Source organism: Genypterus blacodes, unplaced genomic scaffold, assembly GCF_046128005.1.
Source record: "Genypterus blacodes isolate CSIRO-AG114 ecotype Tasmania unplaced genomic scaffold, CSIRO-AGI_Gbla_v1 ptg000076l_1, whole genome shotgun sequence".
Lineage (NCBI taxonomy): Eukaryota > Metazoa > Chordata > Actinopteri > Ophidiiformes > Ophidiidae > Genypterus > Genypterus blacodes.
The window spans coordinates 3,642,822-3,666,753 of record NW_027466885.1 but is presented as its reverse complement, the minus strand read 5'-3'; the positions used below and the strand labels follow the sequence as shown (position 1 = coordinate 3,666,753).

General features: G+C 44.3%; 1 protein-coding gene across 1 annotated transcript in view; it reads left to right on the top strand.

The window, feature by feature from the left end:
• Positions 1-23,932, top strand: part of LOC143006715 (cadherin-6-like) — a 107,182-nt gene that overhangs the window by 9,118 nt on the left and 74,132 nt on the right. Inside the window, exons 2-3 of the mRNA XM_076157957.1 lie at positions 7,139-7,264; positions 11,733-11,926. The gene's annotated coding sequence lies outside the window, so the exon portion shown is untranslated. The remainder of the gene's footprint in view (positions 1-7,138; positions 7,265-11,732; positions 11,927-23,932) is intronic.

Below are 23,932 nucleotides of genomic sequence, written 5' to 3'. Positions count from 1 at the left end.
CGTGAGCTGTGTGTTATTTTGCAGTGTGTTTTTTCCTGTTCTTCATTCGCAGGGAGTAACAATGAATAAAGAGTTGACAGGTAACATGCAAAGTGGAATGGATCCACTTAAGTGCCGTGTATCTGGTGGGCTGATATGAATCAAGTGGCTGTCAGCGTTTCATTACCAAACCAAACCCATGCTTTCCTGCCATTCCCTCTATTAGCTGATCTGCCAGCGGAGTCGCCACATTGTTAAAATATATTCTAATCTCCCTGTGATGCGGCTCACTTATTGCTGAGATGAGCGCTCCCTTGTGAGGATGACAGCGGTGCCGTCGACTGACCCCGCTCCAATTTCCTCTTCGTCTCATTGCTACGCGGCAGCACTCAACCAAAGAGAGAGATGGAAAAGGAGTAGGAGGCGGCGGAGGAGGATGAGAGGAGGAGGAGGAGGAGAAGAAGAAGAGAGGGAGTCATCCTCAGAAATGAAATGGCCACTTCGAAGAGGGGCCCTGGAAAATGGGCCGGCCCCTTGTGTAGTTTCATCTGAGACGGGGGCATCAGGAAGAGCTCTGCAGTGCGACGGCGGCGGATACTAATGATCCCACGACGCTGGGAAAGGGCTGCTAGAGCGTTAACCTCGCTCCAGACGACCCAGCCTATGTAGGTCAGGATGAATGGGTTCTGCCTCAACACCCATCTACCTGAAATGACAGATTCTGTCCTCCTTTTCCTGCTACATCTGAGGAAGACAAAGGGAGGACGGTTTGTGACACATTTCTGCCTTTCTCTGCAAATGATGTTACAAAGAGAGAAAGAAATATTCCATCATCAAAACATTTTTCATTTTATTTTCAATTTAGTGAAGATGCCTGAGATTGGAGAGGACAGTCAGTGTTTTTTATATAATTCCGCACTCCGGAGCAGGAAATCAAAGGCTCAATGTGTCGCTTTAATCTGCAGCGAACCTATAAGTGGTTCATTCATGCAGATATGAACGCCAAGTGATCTTAGTCCAGGGGATCGGCAGTGTGTTTGGAAGTAGGAAGCAGCCGGTGACCTGCTGATGGATCTGGGTTGCGTCTAGTTAACTCCACCTTTGTTCATCCACATCAAAAAGTGAAATGTGTCGTCAGATGAGCAGATGAAGGTTAGCGTGTGGCTCTGTGTTCATGAGGAAACCACTTCCTGTTTTGGTTCTGTCTGCCCTCAGACATTTCTGACCAGTGAGCAGTGATCTGACATGATTGATATTATTATTGATATTGTTATTGACATATTGTTTACTATGTTTACTTTATTCTGAGTGAAGTGAAACTTTGTAGTCAGATTTTGTAATTTTTTCCCATAATTCACAATTTTGCTTAAAACTATGATTATGACTTTTTCCATCTTTGTAACTATTAACTCCCTGATTCTGATCAAAGCAAGCAAACACATAGACCTTAGAACGCTCCTTAGTAAAGTCTTTCTGCGTTACATCCACGTGTTCCCTGTTCGCATTCTGGTCCAAACCAGAATGAAAAGCCTGTCACATGCTGCGATAATGTGACGTATATAACATTACATACAGGAGGCCGGGAGTGTGATATTGACTCAGTCACACATGTTGCGCTCCAATCTGCAGCATAAAAGATTTGTGTGAATTAAGGAGCTGATTGCATTATGATTCAGTGTAAATTCCCCCTTTCAGCTCCCTTATGAGACAATAATGACACAATTTATTCACACAGACACATTGCCAGATTAATTTTCCACCAATTTTGAACAATTATCATTATTGGGGGGATTTGATTCAAGATAAATGAGGTGAGAAAACTTCCATCGGCCTCAGTGTTGATGAATACACAGTCAGAGCTTCTTTATTAAGCACCACTTCTAATTCTAAACGCTCCCTCGTTCATCATCCATAAATATTTGTTTTGCGTATTTATTCTATTTGTTTTTCAGGCTTTTTTTTTTTGCCCGCGGCTTGTTTGCACACAGGGAAATATGTCCGCCGTTACACCGGAGAGCCGCCTTCCTCCCCCCGTGGACTCTTTCACACTATTCTAATGCATTTAAAAGATGTGTGGCTGTGCTAACGCCGCTGGATGTGCCGGGCGGTCACAAAGAATCACACACCTCATTCCTCTTAATGGCCCACACACACACACACAAACACACACACATGTCGGTGTGTACGTGATAGCGTGGGCTCTCACACAATCAGCCTCACCATCTGATTTTATTAAACAAGCGTTCCGCCCCTGCTCATATTCCTTGTTAAGCGTGGCATGAACAGCTTTATTGGTTGCCATGCCAACTCCTGTGTTAACCAAGAATCTAATTGGCGACGTGGCTTGTTTTGCCCCCTTCTTGTTATTCTCATGTTTTTATGTATTTGTACGTGCCAGTCAAAAGTTTTTGGTCAAATCTGGAGTATCTGTGTTGCCACAAATTGCCTAAACTGCCATGTTGTGTTTTGGGAAAATGACACGAGCCTCAAACGTTTTTGAAATGTGTTCCAATCTGATGAAATCTGACCCGCAGCATGCAGAGCAGAACCAGCAGTAAGGGAAACGGTGCCAGTGTAGCCAAAAGCTCCAAAGGGTGCCTGGATACCGCGTGTGTGTAATTGTCAGACGGTCCCTTGAAGATTCACCGGGTGCCCCTGCCTCCATACAGACATGAAAGGGTACCTTGGGCATACATAACGCAGTGTGGGGCGACGAGTTGGCTTTATTAGTCTTCCCTGGAGTGGGTCAATCAGGCTTATTTGGCTTATTTGCATACTGCCAACGCCCCCCCCCCCCCAAAGTGTCTCCTCCGTCTCCAGTATGACAAGGAGCCAGTTTGTATGGATTTTTCCCTTTTTCCAGACCAGAGGGAACCACAGTAACTTACTTACGCCGAGCAAAAATATGGCTCCTTTAATGTCATGAAGCCGCTTCATTTCCCTCACTGCAGCAGTCCACTTCCGCAGCCTCTTAACCCTGTTTTGATGGCTTCATAATGGCTTCCGAGTGGCTACGTGACCCGTCAGCCCTGCCTCTGACTTTGTGGCGGTCACTCTTGACATTTGCCCAACGCCGGCCTCTTCTGCACGTGTTTGATTACGCTGTGAGCTCAGGACCCTTCTGATCTTTCCAAAAGCCGCCGCCCTCGGATGGTTTCACATTCGGAGGTTTTCGTGAAATTTCCCTTCAAGACGTCTCTCCTTTATTCCTCTGCGTAAAAGCGGCTCGCCTTCTCTTCTGTCATGAGCTGTCATCTTCCTCCAGTGATGACTGCAGAGTGCCTCAGTGTTTCTCCAAACATATCAATCTTGTTACTTTAGAGCCTTTTAATTGGCAACTTGTCAGATTGTAATGGAATTCTAAAGTCAAAAACATGTTTTAATTCACTCATCAATTTCTGTCACTTATTTTGGATAATCTCAGGGTAATTTGCATGAGATTTACCCACATTTGCTCCCACAGTGTATGAAACAGGATTTTGACACACATCAAATCTAATGTACTGTATACTTTAGATGAATCCATACCAGTCAAAAGTACACATTTGCTACGTATATATTGCTACACATAATTGGTTTGTGTGTCCTCCATTTGTGGAGATGTTACAAGTGCAAACCATTAAAGCAACACACACTCAGACCAAGACCATATTGGTAGAAACGTTGCTTTGCATTAATAAATAGTTTGAGAGCACAAGACTGGAGAGGCGTGCAAAGAAAACCTTTTTTGCAACATTTGACGTTTCCATTCGGTATTTTTCAATTTGTAACTTCCAAACCAGGAACCCCAGTAGGCTACTGATCAAAGGCAGCTGCTGGTCATTAGTTCAGGCGGAGTGTGTTTGTCTGTTATTGTGACTCAGATGAAGATCACAGCGCTAACTGATGTAAAAAATCTCAGGAATACCAACGGTTTCCTCCCGTTCCCCTGCTTGTGTACGTATCCCTACATGAAATGGATTGTAAAGGACTACACTGACTGTAAGCTGTGTGCGCAGATGAACAACAATGATATCAGCATGAGGAGGAGCAGCTGCTGAGTTGCGTATACTTGTGTATATTCTGTGTGCTGCCATCCAGGAGCATTCCTATACATCAGAGACATTCCTCAACCGCAGTTACCCTGTACGACATTCCCTATCGGTGTGGATGATTCCCAGCCAGGCCTATGGCTTTCATGTAAATGTCAGCAGTGACGCCTGTCACGGAGATAAAAGCGCAGATAGCAGAAGGCATCACGGTGCATTCAACAATGCCAAGGTGGAGGTAAAGAGCAGTGGATTGTATAGGTGTCAGTGTAAAGTAGATGCGGAGGCTGCGTGAGTCTCTCAGCTCTTTATCTCCCCGCTATTCATCCGGCTTTACATAGAGCAGCTGCTGAGTTTCGATCAAACTGGTCCATTCAGCTCCCACAGTGATGGAGAAAACATTCAAATCCTTTCAGTCAGCCAAGTCAAAATAGAAACGCCACGGTCGACAAGAACTGTTTATCAGATCAAGTACAGCTTAAGAGTGTTTTACTGACTACAGGTTCAGTATCTGTAAATGTGAAGGAGGGGTCGCCCCAGCAACCACATATCTATCCCCGTCATTGATTAGATGATGATTGCATTTTCCAGCTTTCAGATCTGTTGACTGATGATGTCCTCTTGTACGCTTTGAGATTGTGGAGTTACAGGTTTGTCACTTGACAATATCTGCCTTTTAACAAAATCAGAATTAACAATTCCCTCTATAGCATGACGGTGGAAGTGCATAGAAAGCCTCCAGAAATAGAAACTTAGTAAATCATCGCTACGTTTGTATTTGCACGGCCTTCATATGCGTACTTATGAGAAATTAATTTCCATTCCCCTCGCCCTCCTCCGTATCTGGGTCACTGCCTTATAGCATGAAATGAAAAACATAAAGAAAACGAGATTGAAATATGTCTTTGTGAGTTAAAAATCTGCTGTTTGCATCACTCCTCTCGTCGAATCAAATTACAGCCATGTGCGCCCTCGCCCCCCCCTTCCTGTTTCACTCGACCCCCGGGGGCGATCGGCCAAGCCAGCGATGCGGATGATGCGCTCTTCTGCAAGGCCGCCACCCTGGCAAAGACTCCCTCACACGTCGAAAAACCCAAAGACGAGGTCGCAGCCTGGCTCTCCGAGGGGGGTCACGGCCACAGATGGGGCCCCGGCGCCGCTCTCGTGCCCTCGCCCGTTTGATCTCGGGTCGCCGAGCGGGGGGTCTCGGGCAAGGCGGGGGCCCCGTCAGAAACGGTGTCCTTAAAACGGCTCTGTGTTTACGTTAACTCACAATGATCGGTTTCACTGAGCGGCGAGGATAATTACCGTGGTGTTTCCTTTATTGAATGGTAATTACCAAAGACAAATAGACTCCCAGCAACTGACTTCCTGCCTCAAACAGCTCTCTCCCTCTGCAGCTGCGTGTCGCCGTGTTTATTGGTGTTTCTCTCCACTCTGCATCGTGGCATAAATAATGTAAAGATCGCTCATTACAACAATGGAGGAATGAGTGAATAATGACACGTTTTGCAGCGTTACCAGAGAGGTTTTCTTTATTTTTTCTCAACACAAATTGGAGAGAGTTTAAGCGAAGGTAATAAATCAAAACACCAGACATGGAACGTGCGAGACCAAAACCATCTCAGCTGCCCAGCTCGTAGGAATGGCTTTAGGCTTTAGGTTGTTTCTCTACAGCCACTAAACCTATAGAGGTTTGTTTGGACACGCGGCGTAACCATGTTTTTCTATGATGGTATTATTGTTAGTGATGAGTGATTACGTCCCATCTGTACTGTATGTAGGCTCCTCTACGTGAACCTATAAGCTTTAGTTAGCTTTTATTATGACCTTTGACATTGAAACATGTGTAATTCTGTCATTGATTTCTATTTAGCAACGTCCAGGATCCAAGGGACAAGATACACAGATCTATAGAGATCTATTCAAAGTCCTACAGCAATAGAAAAAGACAAAGTTAGTGACCTGGTTTGGATGCTGTTTCCACGTAAAAAAGGTACTTTTAGTAAACATCCTATGTCACTGTGTTGCTGTTATGCTAAATTCAAATCCCCGCCGTCTAGCGCTGGCTTTGATTTTTCACTCCGCAGCCACAGAACCGCAGTAAAGGAGTTTTCACGCGGCGAGTAACGCTTTCTGATGTGTACGTGTCAAATCAGCGGACTCTCCCTTTAAGCAGAAACTTGGTATATCTTTCTGTCGCGGGTCTCCTGCTTTGACTGGAATATGTGCAGAGGATCCTGCAGCACTCCGTGTACCCTGCCGCTCCTTCGCTAATCTAACACTATCATCGCTCGTTCATTTGAAACCAAACTTTTCCCGGCATCACGTTAACATTACGGCGACCTTTGACAGTCTGCCATTTACGCGTTTCGTCCAAATCACACCGCGTACGTCCAGATACGGCGGTGTCACATCAGCGCCGTAATTGACTTCTGTCCAGGTCTAAACTGAAGGTCACAGACAGACGAGTAATTAAAATCCCCTCTGCTCTTTAAGTCGCTCGTTGATGTCCGGCCTTGGTTTCGGAGGATCATTAGTCAAGCTGGGGCTGACATCATCAAACTTCACTCTGCACATTTGCATTCGCACACAATGTTTAATCATTAGCAATCCTCCCGGTAATTGAAGGTGGCACTCGGGGAAATGGTTACCTGACACTGACGAGTGGAGGAAGGAGGGCGCTGTCAGCCAGCTGTCGGCCCACTACCTCCTCCGCTTCAGTCACGCCTCGTCTGTCAAAAGTGCGAAGAAGACGAGGTTACAATCTTCACCTCGGGTCGCACTCGGCTCTTTCTTCTCGACTTTGACTGGGACGGGCGCGAACTCCTCCCACACGTTCCCTCGTGCAGAATCACTTGTCTCTGATTCTGATGCAATGACAAAAACGTTTCCTCACCATTCCACCATTGACGCAAAAGACGTCATTTTATCAAGCGACTTCTGTCTGCAACTGAGTCCCAAAATGGGTCTTTAAGTGACGCTAGGGTGAAGTGTTGAGGAGATATTTGACAGCAGTCTGTGGGTCTTTGAATGAGCCGCTATGGATCCATGTTTTTATTTCTGCTACAGCACAAAGATAGAAGTTATGCACGGCACAATAACCGCCAAATGTATCTCTGTTTCCGCAGATGTATCGACTGGTGTTGGCAGATTTTGTCCTACGCCGAGTTGCCGCCAAAGTCAAACTGGAGAAGCTCTGCGGAATAATCTTTGCAAATTCAGCTTGGAGAGAGTGGAGCCCGTGTTGACTGAAGGTACAGCCGCACTCATTAAAGTGAATTTAATACCTTGATGGTTGTACAAAGCCTCTCTGGAGTCGCATGAAGCCAAAACGACTCCAGTTAACACTTAAAACGAAAGTAAACGCCAAAATGAACACAAACTACATCTGCAGCATTAGAGCCGCAGTAAAACCAGCAGATGTCACGAAGAGTAAACAAAGTAATCACACAAATGATCTCCAAACAGTTATCTGGATGTGTCACCGATCATTATACTCTATCAGGATTTGTTACCACAAGAGATCGGAACTAAATTTGGATGGAACTACTCGCGTTCTGCTCTCTTAACATATGACCTCATTATAAACATGGCCTTCCTCTGTGTCAAGTGGACGATGACAGTAATTGCCTCACCTGGTGTGCGTACAGAGGCAGAGAGATGGTATAGGTTTGCTGCTGTAGGTCCCCGGGAACAGGATGGAGAACCACTGCTGTAGAGAGTTTGGCCTGTAAAACCCTTTCAGACTTTGGACTCTACGTGATTTTGTAAATGGAAACGATCCCCGTGCGCGTAGATGCTGACATATGAGTATAAATACGTGTAAACGAACACAAACAAAGCCAGCAGAGAGTGTGTGTCCTCGTGTCCTCGCCCTCAGCTCAGCACAGACGAGACAAATCCTCACCTTTATTGTATTTGGCAAATAAAGCGATTGTGGTTCTGATTTTCAAATAACACAGCCATAAATGGGAAAAAGGACACACACACACACACACACACACGCACACACACAGACAATTACACAGACAGCTCTGGTCTGGCCCGGCCGTGGAGAGTGAAGGGAGAATGGACACATCACAGCTGATGGAGCCTGGCCCAGCCGTGGCCTTGCCAATCTGTCGTCCATCGCGAGTCCTGCAGGGCACGTGGACACACACACACACGCACACACACACAAATGCACTGTAAAAAACACCCTACCAAAACAACTAAATCCAGTAGGAAGAGCCACACCTCAAAATCCCCAGTTCACACACATTTCTGGCTTTGTTCTTTGTTACAGATTTATATTTTTGCGTTCATTTGTTCTTCAATTTTCAATATTTGTTGTTTGGTGGTTCTTTGTTGTTAACAGGTTGACTTTTAGCAGTTTTCTATGTCGCTTGCTGATTTCAGGCTTGCAGTTACTTTGAAAAGCATGTTACAATTGCTGTTTTTGCAGTGAGCACGCAAAAACAGACACACAAACACACACACCGGAATGCAAAGACACTAAGTCTCACACACACACACTTGCGCACAGCCTGCCACCTGGCCCATGAATCAGTCATCAGCTGGTCTGGCGCTCGACCTCCGCTCACCGGCCGTTCGTTTCCTGACTGATAAAAGCGGCGGGTCGGGCCTGACAGGGCGCCGCTCCCGCCCTGCGTGGAAAAGCCCCCCCCCCCCCCCCCCCCCTCTGATCCACCACACGCCTTTGATTCCTGACTGACCCAAAGGGCGCCGCTCAGGCTTCGGGTCTGACCGGTCGGCAGGAAGAGCATAAAGAGCATTCTCGCTCGGTTTACTTACCCACAGAACAATGACATTTGGAGTAGTGTGGCATGAAATAAGTTCAGCGGGGAAAGCTGCAGGTGTCGGTCACTCTTGCGTGAGCGCCGTGCCGAGGTTTGGTATGATTCAGACCAGATAAACAACTCCGAATGTGAGCTTCTGTATCTATGAGGAGACGTTTGATAGCGAGCAAGTCGTAATACATAATGAACCAAGGGCAAACGGGTCTGGATTCAAGAGTCTGCAGATCTTATCCAAGGATAGTAATTGTATCAAGCACCACATGCTCAACTTTAATGTCTCTTTTTAGGCTGTAATTCATTTTGATTTGTCTGAGTAAGATACAAAAGTACTCTAGTTCAACGAGATCTGTCTGCAAAACTCCAGACATCCTTTAGGCCAAACAAAACCAGTTTAAGGCGTATTTTTGAACCCAGAATGCAAACGTGGCATCGCTGCAGCATGTAAATGACCACAGCCGCAGGACTAGTCATTTGATTGAAGTGCAGCAGAGCACACGTGTCTTATCACAGACTGCCGACTTAACTTAGGAAGTATTTGTTCTTCTTCATTGAAAGTTCACACCAGGTGAAAGACAATTCTTGTGGAAAATACTGTGGGCAATGTTCTAGGACTTGTCATTGTTTAATTATATGTCTTTTGATGTACTGTGTATTGTGCCAATTGATTTGGGTCGGGGGTTTGGATCCCAGTCGTTGACATGTCGTGAAGTTCTGTCCAATTAATAAGGCACGGTCTTATGTTTGTTTGTGAGAGCAGCTCGACTTGTAATTGGGCGAGCGTGAACCCAAACGAGCCAAAATGCATCAAAGTGAAGCTCTGCTGTAGCCGTCAATATCTTGTCTGTTTATGCCGGGGAACGCATCACATCCGAGCATCCTGAGATGTTTACAAGAAAACAAGTCTTTGTTTTGGTTTAGCGGGGGAAATATGGAAGAGGAAGACGCTGTTCAGGTGAGAGAGACAGACAGAGAGAGAGGGCGAGAGAGAGAGAGGGAGCGACGTGAGTGGCTTCCCCAAAAACACACAGAAAACAAAACGTTAATGCAAAGATGTTAAGTTTTACAAACCTTAACCGTCTCTTTAAAGCTCAGATCAGAGTCTGTGTTAAATAAAGCGGCTTACGTAAACACAATTGAGAGAAGGAAACGCGGACGTCTATATTGTGTTCTTGTCTGTAACGGCCTTGTTTTGCCAGCAAATAATCTGAAGCGGAGTCAAGGCCACTCTGCTGAATAAAACATTTTCCAGAGACAATCAAACTCTCTCTGACACACACAGTCACATCACACGCCCCGGCTCGCTGACGGCTGTCTCTCTCCTCTCGGCGGGGAGGGAGGGAGAGCAGCTCCAAGTCCATTATCTGTTCTCTCTCACTTAAACAGCGTGGCTTCCCCTCGTCCTCCCCGCCATCACCTATGGACTTTCTCCCATGGTTCAGCAGCGGGGAAGTCTGATAATTGGTCGGACTGCTGCACAGTCAGAGAAACACTGTTTTCTTACCTCATTAGAGACATCCATACAGCCGCATTGAGATTTCAATAAGCTTTCTGATTCAAGCTGCTCTGACATTTGCAGATATGCTATTGACTGAATATATTCTGGTTCATATGCAGGCAAAGTAGGGAAAATTGCATTGACATTGGATTTGTTTGCGCCCGTAAGACAATGAGATGCACATGAAGAAAGCAGCTCGAGAAAGATCATTCACATAGATAACGTCTTGTCAGGATAAAGGTAAATGCAATCGAGTTTGATCTTTACATTATGTACATTAGAGGCACGCAGCAGTTCTTTGTTTAAAGCTAATTCTATGCGTGCGTTAACTGCTTTTGTCAACCCGCGCTTCATTTTCCTTTGCGGTCCTGTCCTCAGTATAAGTGCCATGTTCTACTTTCCTCACACACTTGCACTTAGGAAGTTATTTGTACATATATGTGGCAATATGGGTGTTAAATGTTACATTTGTCGAAAGTTAAATGATTTGTGTTCTGCCGTGTTACAAGGTGGGTGGAAGATGGAAAATGTATCATATGTTCAAAAGGGAAAGACTTTAAAGTACAATAATATACTACCGGAGATGAGATACAGGTCACAGAGGTACGCCAAGTAGTAAAGCCACAAGGCTAGATTAATTCTCACCACTATAAATATCAAATATAGAAAATATGTAGAAGAAACTCTATTAAATAAGGATAAAAAATACCGAGGATCTTCTCCTGGTGTGATACCTGAACTAGTGTGAATAAATGTGCGAAGCAGTGATTTTATGAAATGAAAATATTTGGATATACTAGTTTGCAGTAATAATTTCTTCGTAGTATTTCATTATTGTGCATTTCCTACATCATAACATATTAGTGTATGTGTTGAATAATAACACATGACCCAGCAATGTGTGAAACATACACAAACAATAACTGCTACCATCTAGTGTTAACACAGGACAAGCAGTCTGAATGGTTGTCTACGGCCAAGAAGTAATGTTTTTAAGAAAAAATTTAATTACAACTCTGATTTGGATTCGTCACAGAATCTACAATAACATTCTATGGCCTAGAAATCCATCAATAACTGGTTGGCCACACACACACACACACACACACACACACACACACACACACACACACACACACACACACACACACAAACATTACAATCACATAATCTATATGTGAGTAATCTCACTTCAGTTTATGAGGATTTCAACATAATTATGGTGTTTAAGTAATGTTTGGAAAGTCTATGCATTGAATGTTTTTATCCCATAGGCATAAAAAGATCCCTAAATAACAACAAGAAGATGGGAGTCATCGCCTTGTGTTCCCTTTAAAGACAGAGCTCTGCGCCAGCATCTTCATATTGTGAAATTCTGTGTCCTGTGGCTCTCGTGAAATGAGATTGATTCTTCCGCCATTTTCCCAGATCAAAGGGACACACAGGAGGAGGGGAGCCAGCGAGAGCGATAGAGGCAGAGAGAGAGAGAGAGGGAGAGAGATGGCTGAGTTGTTTCTTCTCCACGGTGACCTGGATATCCAGCCGGTTCAGGACACATCGCTTTCCTCTGCTGTCTGCTGACTGGATCCCTGGAGAGGGACAAAGTAACTGTTCAATCCCAGGTAATTAACTTCACCACGACCCAGGGAACGCTCGCACCAGACACCACAATCCTTTAAGCACAACACTCCATTAGTCATATCCCACAAGGCCTTGCAAATGGCAGGAGAAAAACAGGGGCATCCTGGGGGCTCATCCTGCCCATATAATCACCAACACACTGCCAAAATGCCACTATTAGCCTGGTGTGTAATGAGAGGGTGTGTGCGGTGAATGCACACAGTTCAGTTCTTGGCAAATTGGGATTATTTTTGCTTTATCAGAATCAATCCAGCTGGCAGCTTTTTGTCCTACGAGGAGCCCTTACACAAAGCAAACATAAAGTCCGGCGTTGTAACTTTAATCAGCAGGAGGCATCGGAACATAATGCAGCTGTAGTCAGACGGCAGAAGCTGATTCAGGTCCGCGGTGTGGGCCGGACAGGTGCTGTCTGGATGAGGCGAACAGCAGTGGGATTCTATACGTCTAACACTCATCTTTAGCTCCCCAAATATAAACAAAGCCCTCCGTCTCGCGGCAGCACTTAAGATGTCGTTTAAAGACTCCAAACTGCCTAGGACACTTTGGAACGTTATTAAAATTGTATGAAATATAGGCCGCGGCGTTGCGTATAAACAGGATTTGAGCTTTGGGATGTCGGAATCCAACATCACAGAATATGCATAACACATCACCTTACCTGGATGATGAAACCTTGATGCTGCGACTTATGCACCATTCACCAAACACTCAGAGATCATTGTTGATCATTGAGAATCGATCAAATGCCGTGACCCTTTGGAATTGCACATTACCGAAAGTATTTTCTGAGCAAATTCAGGCTTTAAAATTCAAATGAGATAAACTCATAAAACATTTCTGTTGACATGTAAAAACCTTGAATCTCAGCCCCGTTTAAGCTTGACGGGAAGACATTTTTCACTTTATTACCAGAAATGAATGATTTTTCAACATGCAGTGGAAGGGGGGAATGGGCTTTTCCGACCTGCGTTCCCAGGAAAGTTAATAGATTATCAGGCTAAGGGTTGTACTTCATAGGGTTGTGTAGCTTGAATGTAGAACCGTGAGGCCATCTTCATACAAACCTGTGAACATTTCTGTGTCGTCCTTTGAGACGCTCCTGTAGAGGAAGAGGCAGCCTAGTTCTCCCGATCACCTGAAATCATGAAAATCCCCCTTTTGTTTTGGCGATAAAGTATGACAGGAACAATTTGTCACAGTGAGTACTTTTTACTTTTGGGACTTGAATAGATAACGTGTACTGCTAGTTAGTGATGCAATGATCTATCGTAGTTGCAGTGTTTTCCTTCCTCCTTCCATTGCTGCAGCACTTAGTTTTCAGCCAGAGTGAGATGTGTGCCGGGCTGATGTGTGGGTTTGGAGGAGGGTCTGTGGAAATCATCTTCATCCTGAAAGTGGACCACTCCGGGCTTACCGATCACAATAAGCACGGTCAGCCTTGACTTCAGCTTTAGTTAAGATGACTCCAGGGAGTGTGGGTGGAGGCCTTGGATGCTTTCCTTTCCTCTGCTTTTTGCTTCTCATCCTCCCGCCCACACCAGCAGCTGCTGACTCGGACCATCATGGGGAATTTGTACGGTCTCGTTGCGTCGGAGAGGGAAGGATTAGGCCCGAGCTCCACCACAGATGGACTCAGACTGCCCCCTATTAATAAATCCTGCTGTGATGGTGTGTGTGTGTGTGTGTGTGTGTGTGTGTGTGTGTGTGTGTGTGTGTGTGTGTGTGTGTGTGTGTGTGTGTGTGTGTGTGTGTGTGTGTGTGTGTGTGTGTGTGTGTGTGTGTGTGTGTGTGTGTGTGTGTGTGTGTGTGTGTGTGTGTGTGTGGAGCAGCTAGTGGACATGAAGGCAGCAGCATGTTAATCTGCTGTCAGAAAAGTTCCAGCGAGCGACTGAGAGCAAGAGAGGAAGTGACATGATGAATTGAAAGGGGAGTGAAAAAAAAATGGCCTTTCTGCTTTGCAAAATTTGGTTGCTATTAGGGACATCATTCAGTGGGTTTTTTCTGATGATAATTTGGAAATCTGGGGTTGTGCCGCTAATCCAGCGGCATTACACTTTGCCAAGGGATTACTGAGTGACAACTTGAAGTGAAACGAAAGATGTAAGGGCCTCTTAAGCCGTGTTCCTATTAAAAGCCACAGTGCGGCGTGACACCGTGGCAGGCTTCACTGCACACTTGCCAACTAGTTGGGGATATTTCTCCTCTGATAAACGCTCCAACACGCGGGGGGATTTCTTCATAGTTTTTAATTTTATTTTTTATTTCTTCAACCATGTCCACATTATTTCCGGCTCTGATCTTTTTGGCGTCCTGGGCGTTGGGGTTTGTTTCGGGGTAGTGTGATGTGAGGGCGCAGAGTTTAGGACTCAACTATATAAACATACCGATGCCACAATGGACAAATACTGCATCACAAGTAATAATCCGCCATTCAGGATGTAGTTGGACTATAGAGCAATATCATTGTTACTTATTAATGTATCAATAAGACAAATCCCCCTAAATGGGAGATACCAAGATTTTAAACTTCTGATTTTGAAAAGCCTCATATTTCCATACATGCAGATGAATTAAATTAGTTTTGAAATGTGAAATAAATGAAGGTTTATCTATAAAAAAAACCCTTTGTAATAGAAATTAAAGATATTTTTAATTTAAAATATCTAATAAATTCTAATTAAATACTTTTATTTTAGAAACTTTGAAAAGTTTTTTGTCGTATAAATTAAGTGGAGTAAAGTGTGCAATATTCCCCTCTGATGCAGTGGAGATGAAGCAGAAAGAGGTTAAGAACGGAAATACTCGAGTAGAAGTACCTCAAAGTTGTACTTGTAGGTAAAATGCACTTGATTCTTTTCCACCCTTGTCTCTCTTTCTCATTCTATCTCCACGTTAAAATACAGAGGATCCTTCCTCCCAGGGTGCACCGGTGTACTTCATCCATGCCGACCTTTGTGCGTTTGCTTTTTTTCCCCCCTCTCGCTCTCTATATCAAAACGCCATGAAAGGCACCGTGACTGCAGCCGCTCGCCTCGCCTCGCCCTGCCCGGCCCGCCAGGAGATCAATGCTGGGAGAGAGAGAGAGAGAGCAGACATGTTTTTCGCCGTTCCACTTCCTTCTCCAGACACAGCCAGGGGACACGAGAGGAGGGATGATGGTAGCTTCAACCTGCCCTCGCAGCACAATTGGGCTGCCTGCCACGGGCTCGGTGATTTATGATGCCGTCAAAGTGTACACCGTTTTTTTCTGTTGCTTCACCAAGGGTCACTGTGTTGTCTTAGATGCCTCTATCTCCACATCCAAAAAAGAACACCTCCTCTCCCTTTTCGCCGCTACATTTGAATGCGAGGCTAAAATGCGAACCCTGCATTTTTAATATTCCGTCTCATTCTTCGACGCCGTGATGGGAATCAGTCTTTCCCTTTGTTGCAGAAGAAGGCGCGGCGTTTGACGAGCAACATGCACAGATCGTCTTCAGAAGTTTCCACCAATTACCAGAGAAACCTGCAGCGCTGCACATATGCATGCACCCTTTGAATTGTGCTTAAAACTGAGAATTTCTGCCTTTACATATGCATGAGGCGGAGCCCTTCAAAGTGCTTTAGAGACGGTTCAAAACAGTAAGCGCACAGTTAGACCCCTTTCACACTTTACGCATTAACACACCTTCCATGTCAGGACGTGCTATAATTTGAGTTTTCGGTTCGTACTTTGATTTGCCATCTCCTCTGCCGTCACGGGTTTGATTGGCTTCAGCTTCGGTTGGCAAACGCCTCTTTAGCTGAGGAGCGTTTTAAAAAAGTTTATACAGTATGTTTGATATTCGGAGCAGTGGCTGTTTCTGTCTTAATCTGCGTCTTCCCGGCTTGCCCTTGGCCACCGCTTTTTCTCATGGTACGTCTAGCAGACCTCGGCAGAGTTGAGTGTGATGAACTGATGAAGCAAACATGCGGCGGTAGATGGAGGAAAATGTGGCACACAGCTTCGTCGTGGAGAGAATGATTGGCACGTGATTAGGCACGTACAAAAAAAGAACTCCTCACACTTTGCAAAATTGCAGAGGAAGCAGAATAATCATGATTGTGCAATTCCAGCCACATGTGTAAGTCTGCAAACACTTCAGATGTGTGTCGCTAATTGATTCACCTCCCCGCCCTGCCTCCTCATCCTCACCTCCCACCCGGCCCGGAGTCACAGACGCACCAGTTCATCCGTCAGGAGGACGCGGCTCAGCTCGGCCGATTAGCTCCACTCTCTGAGCATGCCCGGACGCCCGGACCGGCAGTTAAAGAGGTGGAATGGATTCTACTCCGGGAGTGGGGAGTGGGGAGGGGGGGGCAGCCGCAGAGGGTTGCATGCTAATAAACACGCGGTGTCATAGAAGTCATGCAAATATAAACTCCCCTTGGCGATTTCACCGCGCGTTTGATACGCTCCCTGAGATGCTCTCTCCCCGACTGTCAGAACGTGGCCTCAAGTCTGATTCCTCCTTCAGCCTTTTAGTTTCTCTAAAGCGTGAGCGTCCAAAATCTGGCTCCAAATTCCATTTTAAACCCTTCAAATGCCTCTCTGTGATTTATTGAATGGCATAACCAAATTGGCTCTAACTTGCCGGCCCCCTTTAAACCGCCCCCCCCCGCTGTGCCTGGGCTAATGCTCGCACAGGCTGTAGGGACATCTGAGGAGCAGAGGCGAGAAAGTTTTGTACAGTTTTATTAGCTTTTTGGTAAACATGACAATTGAGAGCAGATGATTTGCCTCCTTGTTATAACTCATCCGAATGAAAAAGTCCCATCTTTGCCATATTTCTCTGTTAGTGACACCGGTGTTTGCTGCAATCTGGGATAAATTACCTTCCCCAGCCCCTAAACCTCTGAGAATCCTTTAAAATATTCCCGTGGACTAATCTGCTGATCAGCATGAGGTGTGGCTGCCATTTTGTCAGCAGAGAGTTATGTTGATTATTGCACAATGACAGAGAAATCTGCACTGAGCTGGTGGGCTTCCAGAAACAGTTATTGCACCACTCTCAGCCGTCTCCTCGCTATATAATCACAACATATTGTAACAGGGAAATGAGCGGAGACGCTGTACTGCAAGGGACATCTCATAATCCCTGATGTGTGTTTTTCTCAAATAGGAGAAAATTACAACTCTATTCAAGACTAATAACTTCCTGATGGGGATGAAAATGGCTATTTTGGAACCTGGAAAAGGTCACTGCAATTATTGGGAATTACCAGAGCAAGTCAGGGCTTCATGTTCTGCATGTAGGAAACGTATAGGAGCCATAGGAGAGCAAAGACCCTATCAGATTTATAAATTAGTCCTTTGTGCATGGAAGACGCTGTATGTCTCACTGATTCATCGTTTAATTGGCCTTAGTGCTGCTTAGGTTCTGGTATCTTGAGTCACATTAACACGTGTGAACTGGTGTATGTACGTATGTGGAAGCTGTGCATGCGTTACATTAATCAGTACTGCAGTCTGCGGCCATTGTAAAGAGGTGATTCATTGGAAACAATACACAGCAGTTTGATCCTCTGAACACTGCCTGAGTGTGACTGTGATTCTGTTTATCAGTCGCTGAGTTCTGAGTCCGGAATATTTAATATGCATCACAAACACGCCACAAGTATAAACAAGGAAGCAGTAAGGGTTAATATGCCACAAGTGCTGAAGTGTATATCTTTTTTAATAACTGAACTCTCTCTCGCTCTCTCCCCCTCTGTCTCTCTCTCCCTTTCGCTAGCTCCGTCTCTTTCTTTCGCTTTCTCTCTCCCTGTCTGTCTCTCTCTGTCTCTCTCCCTGTCTCTCTCTCTGTCTGTCTCTCTCTGTCTGTCGCCTCCTGAGCCCCTTTGATTGGATCAGGACTCGAGTGTTGAATCTGGTTTTGTATTTTTATACACCCTCTCTTTCTCTTTTCTCCATCTTCCTCCCTCCCTCTCTTGGCCTCACTCTGTGCTTTGTCGTATTTATTTTATTTCCCTGTATGTATTTTATCCCTTCTGTCTCTTTGTGTTTTGTTTCTTCTCCCACCCACAGCTCGTGCTGCACACCTGGCCGTTGGAGGATAGAGAGAATCTGTCTTTGAATTTCCTCTCCTGAGGCTTCTTCCTCCCTTTTCCTTCTATTGTATGTTGAGCTTTTTAGAGAGTTTTTCCTTCCTCTTCTCAAGGATCTTTGGGCTGAGTCAACGGAACGGAGCCCTTTGAGACTTTATATGACATTGACCTATACAATGTACTTTGCTTGGATTTAAAAAAGATTTTAAAAAGTCCACCATCTTGTATGCTTTTTATTGAAAGAATAAATGATGACATAAAGTTAACATCTAACTTTTTGGAACGCCCACATGAGAGCGGGAGGGATGGCGTCTTTGTCTTGTTTGTGTTTGACTTTCTAATCTCAATGTGATTCATCATAGAAGCAGGCAAAATGCACCAGGGTGTGGTGTTGTTGTTGTTGTCAGGGATTTTATGTTTTTGTCATCTCTCCATCATGATAAATGGGAATAACGACGCACACTTTCCCTTCTTTCTCCTACTTTGCTGCCGTGAGCTCTTTTCTGTATCATTCCTTCCTCCAGCTCACCGTGTTGCTGCGTGATTGCTCCTCTTGTGACTTAATTACCAGCTCATGTCATAATATGGTAGTTTGTCTTTTCAATTGCTCGGACTACATTGCATGTGTAAGTTTGACTAAGCTTCCTAGCCTTTAGTGCAGCATTTTTGCCAGTGTAAAACGATACTATTCAAAAAAGAGGCAATGAAATGATCGAAGCAAAAGAGTAAGACAACAGAAGCCTTTTTAATTAAAAACGAAGGGGTCCCAGAATTGATCCCTGATGATTACCACAAATAAATTCAGATGATTATAGAAGGAAAGGTTCCTGAGGAGCCAATATATTTCCTTCCTCCATCTAAAGGAATTTCTTCATCCACAGAATGATTACTCATTTTAGCCTTTTTAAATTCACTCTGATTCACTGTGATGTCATTTTCACTGGAAAAATGGGCGAAATGAGATGAAAGCAGTGATTGCGGACGCGGGGGAGAGAGAGACTTTCGCAGTGCACTACATCTTTTGCTGTTATTCCATCGCATCCCTTTAAGACAGGATGCCGTCGTTTGGATTCCGGTCTAAACTGTTTTCCCTGAGTTTGAAACAGATCTGACAGTAAGAATTGTTCCATGGTAGCACATTTCCAGCTCTGCGTAATTGTGTGATGATGATATTTCAGACCTTGAAGGTTAAAGAGAACACGTTCTGAAGAGATGAAAGCTGCTGTCATTACCGCTACTATAGTATGTTGTCCTCTTCCAGCGATTCAGCAGAACTGCAAATACAAGCAACGACGCCATGCACGAGGCTGTAATTGCCCAGTACAAAGTGTGACTCACAGCACTTTCATTCCTTCACATGTTATAAAGGTAACGTGTCACATGTTCCCGCAGTGATTATGGCAGAATGTTTCTCCCTGTCAGCTACGTCTGACGGGAAAGTTGGGACAAGCGTTTCCAACGTATTAAGGAATGTTGGAGAGGAGGATTGGATGATTGATGAAATAATCATATCCCACGGTGAGAGTTTGAAATGGCTTCGCTTATTTCACGAGTCAGTCAAATCTGAAGGATTCTTGACTTGTTTTGCCTTTCCTAGAGTGCCGAAAGTCTCGTTTTCTGAAGCATCTCTGTGTTCCAGCCTCTTCCCTATGCGAATGAACTTGTTTCAGGGCTTCTTTTGTGTGGCAGCAACTTGACTGCTTTAAAATCAAGTCAACAACAACAACTTTATGGTGACTCAGTTGTCACGTAATCGACAGTCCTTTGCACTCATCCAGTGAATAGAACAACAAGCATCTTCTCTACAATGGAAAGTTCCGCCTTTTTCTCAGGGGGTCTGTTTGTCATTGCAGGAAATGGAAAGATTTGTCAGCATTTTCCCGCAAATCATCCGGTGTTAGGCTGAATGAAATCACATATAATCTACTTTTAAGTTGATTATCAAAAGCTTTATGGTTTATATGAAACTAAAGCTAAGCTGACACTAAAAGACAGACCTTTGTTGGCCTTTGCACCTTTAGAGTTTCTTGTCTTCGGACGTGTTGTCGATGTTACGGTAAAGTAATGCCAGACGGGGAGCAAACAGAGTACCTACGACGGTGAAATTGTGTCCGCAGGCTCACGCACGGCAAATACAAGGCCTAAATTGATCACAGAAGAGCTGGTCGCTTTAAGGGAGCAAGGCAGAGCGGAATAATAACGCAACGTTTGGTAGAAATGCAGCGACTGCAAAAGAATGAGAAATGATTTGTGGAAATGGTCACTTAGCGCCTCAAAGTGGTGGCGAGAGACAAACTGTAAAGGAAAAGAGTGCTGCCAAAATTTCTGTCCATTTTTCCTGAATTTATTTATCTTATTCAATATCTTCTTTTATTTTATTTTTCCTGACTTCTTTCCTTTTACCTGCTCTTTGCCGTTTGTTTTACTCTCCATCACTCTGATCCTATTTGTTGCCCATCTCTTATGTAGGAGAGTGCCGCACAAATAGAAAATCACTGATTGCTCGATTGATTTGAGGCAGTCATTTTACTTTACTTTATCCATTTCACCCTAACGATGGAAAATTTCCTCTGATTCCTGGAAACGCACCTTGTCTCTAAAAGCTTTTTTGTCGTATCTGTAAAACTGTAGCTTCTCTGTGTGATTTGTGTTTCTCCTCCGCGCTCACAGGAAGCTTGCTCAGCAGTCAGAGGCAATGTGCATGGTGCCACCGTGGCAAAGCAATGCTAAGGTCAAAGAGGAAACGGCACAAAGCGAGAGCTAGACAAAACTTGTGACCATCAGCTGTTTGACATGTGAATAACTTAACAGTGGACACATTCAAGAAAGCTAATAGCACAACATGTGTTAATACTTGTAATGAGCGGAAAACACAACGTCCCTGTCAAATGTAATTCAACCTTGTGACATATTGAATTTTCTTGTCACAACATTTCTTTAGGGTTTCATCCTCTCAGGATTTCAGGAAACTATGTTGATAAAACTTCTTGTTGTCTCACAGAGCAGCAGTGGATCTGATTGGTCTTATAAAAGGCAGTGGTGTGCGTGTGTGAGTGAGTGCGTGTGTGTATATGATATGGGATGCTCGGCGCCTGACTTCACTTTCCTGTAGTGTATCGATCCGCTCTGGGATTGTTTATGGGCCTCTGTGTGTCTAAAAAGAGACCTATTGATTTTCCTTTTGGGGTTGTGCCACAGCAGAGCTCTAACCCTCAAACTCTAACTCATAAAATTAAACATATAATAAAATGAGCCGACTTCATCGTATATAATCCAGTCTGAGTGGTGAGCAAAACACGTTTGATCTGTGAAGTGGATCAGTTTTTGCGGTTTACGGTTTCTTCCTCTGCTTCGCTGATCGTATTTAAGCTCCTGTAGGTGGCGCTAGTTTCTGTGGTGGACGCTTCCAGCAGTGCAAGCCAGCCGCTGTTGCTGCTCTGCTCTGTTGCTGCACTTACGACACCAAACTGTTAAAAACTAGCCTTTGGTTAGCATGTGTGAAGCTTTTGTTGTGCTAATTGTCGAAATGATGGAGTCGCAGTAACATTGTTTACATACACTCAGTACTCCCGGAATTACATACAGGCTCCTAACATCACAAGTACACACATACTGCTTACAATACTATACTGTTAAGCTTGGAGAACTACAGAGTATTAATGAGGGGCACTCTGATAGGACAGGCTGTAAGATAACTCATAATGTGTTTACGTAACATACAGACACACATGAAGGCCAGAGTAGGCGTTGTGAAATAGTTTCTGTTGCCTAGTTTGACCAGGCACGACGCTCCAGCCCTCACAGTGAGCCACAGACAAGGTGAGGCTTGCATTAATAAAATTTGGGCTCTAACAACAAAGAGTGGAGGCTTTGGGCTCACTGATGTCTGATCCCGGGATCAAATGCGGTGGACGTCTCCTCCTTGACAAATCGCCCTGCCTCTCAGCTGTCAGCCATAATGGCAGCGCAGATTTGTACTGAGGTCGCCCTCGGCGCCCCCGTCCAGCTTCATGCCCCATAACTGTCATTTCTCTGCAAAGTAACACGCGGTGCATGAGGATCAAAATGTCGTCTTTCTGCTCTAAAATGAAGAATAGAACAACATAACAACTTTGTTAGGTTGTCTCCATGACAGTGTCCAGATCACAGCTGCGACATTTACAGGCTGCACAGAATAACGAAGCCACGTCAGCAAGGAGGCATTCTGCAAAAATAAAGCAAATATGACACAAATAGGTAACCAAAAAGAATAGAAAATATTATAAAATATAATAAAGTGTTCTATAGAAAGCTGATGAAATGTCTAGCAAAAATACATAAAATATTGTAAATGTATACTCCAACGTTAATTGTAAAATGCAATCAAAATTTAAATTGTGTCAAAATCAACTGAAGGCATCAGGAGGAAAAAAATCTCAAAGTTTGATACTCGATTGTAGAAGTCTGATAGAAGCGATGAAGAAAGTGATGCATTCAGGGGCAGCAGTTGTTTGCGATGCCAAACGCAGAATTCCCTGCGGCGCGCTGCATTTTGTGCTGCAGGCGAGAAGGCTGATGTTTGGTGGAAGGACAGGACGGGGCTGAAGTGGAAGCTTGGAGCCATTCCAGGATTAAATCCATGAATCCAATGGCAGCCAGTGGTCATTATGACACAAACACTGCATGGGTGGCAACACACACACAGCAAGGGGGGGCTTTGACTTAGAGAAAGAGAGGGGAGGGAATCAGAGAGCCATAACTGCCAAACACCATACATCAAACTAAAATGTATATAACAGGGTTTTCCTCTGTGCTTTACGCTGATTGAACATGACAGGATATACTTTATGTCTGCTTAAAGCTGTGTGAAATGTTCAATAACTTAATAATGATAATACATTGTGTGACTATTTATTCTAAACATTAGGTATAAATACATACATTTCCCAGCATAACTTCTAGTTTACATATTTTTCTCATGCCATCTGAAGATCACTACATAATTATTCAGTCATCTCCAGATGTAAAACTTGTGATTTCAGTAACTCATCATCATGAGATAACACAAGCTGTTTTCGCAAAATCACAACTTCATTATGTAACCAATTATGGCTCTGATTCCTGCCTGTGTGGAACCCTCTCTGCTATAAAATCTGAGCCCTTAATTAGCATTTTTGTCAACACGTTATATTCTGGCAGACTTGAAGGTCACAGCCGCGGCAAAGAAGCGGGGGCAGACTCTAGTATAAGGCAAGGTATCCTACGAAACAGAATGCCACCAAGAATACATCTGCAGATTGTCCACTGGCAGCATTTCCAATTTTATTTTACTATCCACTCGCAGCAATGTAAAGATTGTAATCGATTTTCCCAGCATACTCACATACTTGCTAGTGTGCTTGTGTCAGTCCTATGAGATTTAATATGCATATCCACTAGGGGGCAAGTACTAAGTATTTCATTTCTGCAAGGACAGAAACACTGCAGGTAGTAAAATAAAGTGAATTGAAAGTACTGAGCAACAAAGAAAATACACAAATCTGGTTAGGATTTGTATATTCTCCTGTTTATTTCGTTTTTTTAATGATCTAACAAGAATGCAGGAACATAATGTCAGGAGATCCACACATAAATCTGCATATCGTCTGGTTTCATTTTGCTATTCAGTGTAAACAAAGACAGTGAGAACTGCGAATGATTTCATGCCGTCTGTCTTGGTGGCGTATATGTCACGAGAGTAGTGTTGAGAACATTTCTGATGTGCTAATGCAACTTTCTGCAATTGTTTTTTGTCACTGCGCTACTTATGTACTGTAACTTGACAAAAGTTGTCAATGCTGCCCCCATGTTTTTTTATAGGTATTGCGTCCGGTGAATGCACAGCTTTATTTATATCCAAAGCTTCAGACACACTCCAGCCAGACGTGTCAGACATCATCCAC